Source organism: Pinus tabuliformis, chromosome 1_2, assembly GCF_031772625.1.
Source record: "Pinus tabuliformis cultivar Carrire ecotype Pingquan chromosome 1_2, CPIR1, whole genome shotgun sequence".
Classification (NCBI taxonomy): domain Eukaryota; kingdom Viridiplantae; phylum Streptophyta; class Pinopsida; order Pinales; family Pinaceae; genus Pinus; species Pinus tabuliformis.
Window position 1 is genome coordinate 1,046,981,204 of NC_142298.1, and position 5,892 is coordinate 1,046,987,095.

The following is a 5,892-nucleotide window of genomic DNA, read 5'->3' on the forward strand; positions in this document are numbered from 1 at the left end:
TGTGTTGGGCATCTAATTTTCTTCCACTTCTCATTGGCGGCCTCAATGAGGATACTCCTCGACCTCCCCGAGACTCTCTCTTCCGACTGCATCTGCAACCCCCATTTCCAGACTGGTTGGTGCCCATGGATGGTCTTTCCATCTCCATCAACCTTTTTTGAGATATAATATAATCCACTATCGAGACCATCGAATGAGTGAATACCCTCGGCTTGTCGACTAGGCGGTCCCTCCAACTATAAACTCCATGAAGAATTACAAATAACATGAGCAAGAAACAAGAAAAATTAAACCCAAGAAGAGTGAAAGCAGAACAAGATGTGTTGACAATCCTCCAGTAGTTCTTTCTTCTCATTACCCACAGTCTTTGCTCAGTCATCTCATAGAGTAAATTAAATCCAGAGAGGGTATGTCTTTTCCATATGACATAACCACCCACCAATGCCTAAACCCCCCTCCCATGTATACAAAGACCTATACATTTTAAAACCAACACCTACGACAGGTAGAGAGTAGTCACAAACCAATTCAACCAAACATGGAAACAACCATTCCACCCGGGAGGTATATTCTTTCCACACAGAGAAGCCCAAATTAAACCATACATGCCCATACATAGCAATAAGATACAATAGGAAATGGATATCGACTTGGAAACAACAATTTAAAAATAGAATTGAGCCACACAGATATTCTCTTTAGATGAACAAACATTGCCAAGACCCACATTATCCCATTTGCATGGAAGGGTGAAAATTTGACAGGAATTTAGAGAACTAGTATGTCACGAGCAAGGATGGGTGGAGAGAAATGATACATACCCTATTACCCTCGCCATCGAGCTGACCTGAGTGATCTCCCACAATTATTTCCTCCCTACCAAGCTTTCTACCGAACAAGAACAATAGTTCTTCCTCACATCTTTTGGAACCTCTCTATACCATAACGCAAATGCATGTAATGTGATACCCACTACCACCACTTGGGATGTTATAACGCATCAACATTTAACGCATGTCGCACTACCTCCCATGCCTCCCATTGCCTCCACTCAATCACACCTGTCGTAGTCGCCCCTCCTCCATGCCTTCCATCTAATCACCATTACGTGAGTCCCGAGTAGGACAATGACCTGGCCCGCACCCCGATCGGGGGATGTTTTTATCTTATATTAATAATGATGTAAATAATTATTATTTATTTATATCAATTTTGAATTTTAAGAAAAAAAAATAATGATTGATTTTCTTTAACATTTTGTGCTTATGATTAACAAATTTGGAGAAACTTTTGTAGCTATCTATTTAGTTTACAAAAATCAATAATTTATGAAAATCAATATTATAAGAAATATTGAAAGATTGAGACTTAGTGTGAGTGTAAGCAAAGCATTCTAAGATAAAGCATTTTTCATTAGCATAGATGATTTTCATGAATATCATTACCTTCATGTTCATGATGATTCTTTAAATTGTCGAGGATCTCACCACAAGTGGTTAAATAGTCTTTTTAGATTAGGAAATTTGAAATTGACAACAACATTTTTTTTATTGACAATGTTGGGTATTCATATAAAGTGTTAAAATGAGTCATTTTTGTTGAAGTGTGATAGGTAGTGTTGTGTCACCATTATGTAAGGTGTAACCATTTGTGTCACTGCAATTCATAATCATTGACAAAGTTCTTCAAGTACCCTTCAAGGCATTTGTTTACCACTTTATCCATTTGTCATTGGATGGTATGAGATACTTATGGTTAATCAGGTTCCTACTTAGTAAAACCATTCCTTTCAAAAGTTGCTACTGAATTTTGAGTCCATAATTTAACTGGATTTATCTTTTTCATGATACTCAAATGGAGTGAGTATATTTTGTCAATCAATTTATGACTATAAATATGATATGTGTTGTCCCTTTGTGGACCACCACTCTTCTTGGAAAGATGTGTCAAGGAACTTATCGAGAAAAACCTCTAACTCAACTCAAGAGAGTAAACACCTTCTAACCTTATCCATCAAAGAAGGAAATGTCTATAATCAATGAATTCTTGGTTGTAGTAGATTCTTGATTCAAGCTTAAATTTTCCAAAAAGTTAAACCAAATTAAGTTAAAAAAAGAAAAGACATTGTAACAAATAGTTTTACTATTGATCATGTTGGAAATATGTTGTCATTCGTGGCAAAGGAAAAGATTGTTGGAAAAGGAAAAGCATGGAAACCTTAAATTCATTTAATGACAGTGTTATCATTAATTACATCAGATGGAAACATATGATGAAGGTGTCAAAGGATGCCTCAGAAGATTAGGTTTCAGGCACAAGAAGAAGGGTGAAGATCAACATGGATGAAGAAGGTGCACAGAATTTGGGTTCATTTCTTATGTAGTAGATCATGTCAGATGTAGATGGATCCCACCTAGATGTAATAGCTCCAAAAGAGATTTCCATTGGTATGCGGAAGTTTGTAAATGACCTCCTGGTTTGAAATATATAGCCTATCAAAGTCAGGTAATTCCAAGGTCAAACTATGTAGATTTAAAGTTAGTTGGAGGTGCTTTGGAGCACATGGTTAGTTTGAAACACAAGAAAATGTAGCGGATTCCATAGCAGCACCGCAAAATAAAAACGATTGACCAAATGTGGTAATCCAAGCATAGCAACAAGATTGTTTTTTGTTGGACGGTGGTAGATCCCACCCAATAGATTTAACCTGGAGATAACACCCTGGAGAAAGAAAAGGGCACACAAAGTTAAAGTGGAATTATACAACAGGTAGGAAAATCTTGGAGCAACAACACAACAGACAAAATTTCTATTGTTGCAGGCAAAGCCCATATGATAGGTAAGCTCGCAACAGTTACCCCGATGGGTGCATCCCAGAAATTAGAAAAGAGAAACTTAAGAAGTTAAGTGGGATGACATCGAAGCATAGAGATGGTCTGAAAAAAATAGTGGCAGGCTTAACCATTGATGAAAGACTTAATTGGGAGGCCCTCATATTGACATCAGAGCCCACTAAAGCTAGCGCAAAAATAATACAAGGTAGCGACTAGAGGAGCGTTGACTGAGAGAGGGTTTGTATAGGAATAAGCCAGGAGTCATTAAATTTTTATAAAGGAAATATGGTGCAAAACAAGGTTGCAGGACCCTTCTCTCTCCTCTATGAAAATGGGACACATGGTAGCGTATTATGGGCCCAGGTGACAAATGATTATGATGTTAGAACTAGTGAATGGGAGCATGACATGTGGCATTCATATTTGGTGTTTTTGGGTACCTAAATGGCCCATTTCTAGGTGACAGATGTCACGAATCATAGGCTAACACATAGCACAAGTGATGTCCTCATGACTTCATCCCATTGACAAGACCCTGAAAAGTCTTGGAGTGGCACAAAGGAAGATCAGCGACATGATTGGGCATTAGGAATGACCTGGGCATGTCAGAGTTAACCTATCCCAAAGATATTTTCTATTGGCTCTTGCTATTGCAGGAGGACCCCATCGGGATAACTCATCTCGTAAGGAAGACCCTGGTGGATTATAAAGGGGCATAAGATTATTGTGCTTGGTAAAGAGCACCATGAAGGTGGTTCCATGTTCGACAAAAGAATACCAAGGGAACAGAGGTTTTACAAAGGAAAATAAGCCCTCGCATGCTTAAAAAGACTCTAACACCTTAAGGTTTGAGTAGCGGTCACAACACTGAGTCCTATGGTGGACAAGAGGCTAAGCACAAGCACGAGAGGAGATATAATTAAAAATGGTTGCAGAGTTATTTTGGCGAGCATAAGCACTTGGGTCCAAGACTTATATGGCACCAATTTTTAGCAGTGACGATGTATTAAAAGGCTTTGGTCCTATGTTTAAAGTATTATGGAATGAATACTCGAAAGCTATATGTCTAGAAATTCTTTGGAATAAAACCTTTGGGCCATAACCAAAGGCCTTGGATGAATGATTCAGCATCTTGGTTTGGCAGTGTGGCAATATCTCGCATGGTCGGTACTATTTTGATAACATGTTATGATTAATAGATCCTTTGGGCTAATAGATGAATGAGTTAGAAACATGTGACAGTTTAGTGGCACTCTTTGGTAGTTAAGCCAAACATAAGAACGGAATGCTAAATGCATGAATGAGTTGGTAGTAGTTAATAGGAAGAGTTAGCAATTCTGGTAAAACTGAAGGTTTTCCAAAAATAGAAAGTCTCAGCTAAATTCTATAAAATGCCTGAATGAGAAAAATTAAAAGAAAATCTCACAGATTGAGCCCAGAACTACATATCGAAGATTGAGAAGTTAATAGAACATACATAAGACTGGAATGAGCAAGACAAAGGAAAAAATAAGGATTCATACAAGTATACAAGAAAAGAATTGAAGCAAAAAATACAAGTCCATAATGATTTAAAAGTATAATTAGAAAGTCCAAATCAGAAAGTGGATAAATCCCACATGTGACAGAGAAATAGTACCTAGCATGGAGACCATATTTCATATAGATAATTGTGCAAGCAATTAAATTTTAGTTACAACATTATAAATATAATCAGGTGAGGAGGTACCTGATATCGACGACAAAAAACGGAACCCCTATCGATTACTTGTGGGTCGCACTTGACCAGATCCTCCTGAGAACGAGGTTCGCCATCCATCTTTTGCACGTCCATCATCCCTTGAGTCGTACCTTGCTGCCCTTGTGCCATATTTCCGCTAGTCCCCATCTTCTCCATGCTCTTCTCCATGAGCTTATGCACACATTATAGAAGGGTACATGTGATCAAGATGTGGACTATCATCTCATAGCAAATGGTTTGGTCAGATTTAGGGACAGGATGTATGTGCCAAACAATAATGAGCTCAAGAAGCTTATCTCAAACCAACGACACACAAAAGACAAACTGGAAGAAAAGGCAGAGAGCCACCATGTGGTCTCTCATGCTCATGTATATCTCTCTTTTTATTCAAATAATTTAATAATACATTTAAATGCATGAGCAAGTGGTCTTAAGATAGTGCATCCATCTTAGACTCACTTGGTTAAGACAATTTCTAAACTTACACACTAATTTAGGAGAGCTAGTTGGAGATCTCATCCAAACTAGAATCCTTAGTTTGAGGCTCATGATTTTATTTATTTAATTTAATATTTGGATTTATTATTGATTTTTAAGAGAGTGAGGCTAACATTCCCCACCTCAAAGATAAATCCAAAACAAACAAGGAACCATCTTCCAAGTCCTCAAGTTGATCCTCAAAAAAACATTTGCCTGAAAAACCGCCAAAACTGGATGCTGAAAAAAACTCAAATCTAAAGAGAACATGAATCAACTGCATGTCTGATTCATCTCTAAATGTCGCTTGACAACTCCATCATGTGCCAAGACACAAAAGGATCCAACTGTCCTTTGCTTGAAATCAGCATCCGGTGTCCACTGACACAATTTTATGAATGCTCACTAGCGTATTTGCTAATGATGATCACCCACTGGCTGATGAAGATGCCCATTGGCTACTTCACTGATGTTGTTGATATTTTCAGTCTGACAACCACTTGTCAATTTCATTGAAATTTTCTCCCCTTTGTCAATTGAAAGGAGAGACAATCATCTGCATGTGATATCTGAACTCCCCCCCTTCAGGTGTAGGAAAGTTTCACTATTGTACTCCCCCGTTCAACTGCATGAGACTACCATCGTCATTTGACTGTTGGCTACAATATGTGTGAGTGAATCCAATTGTAAAACTTGTACAATCTTCTGGCTGTGGATGACCATTCCCAGGGATGAATCCATGAATAATTTATCTTCAATCTGGCTGATTGTCATTGGTTGCAGCATTTCTCTAATGTATGATTGGACTTGCCACAATGGTGACAAGGATGGAGATCAAAA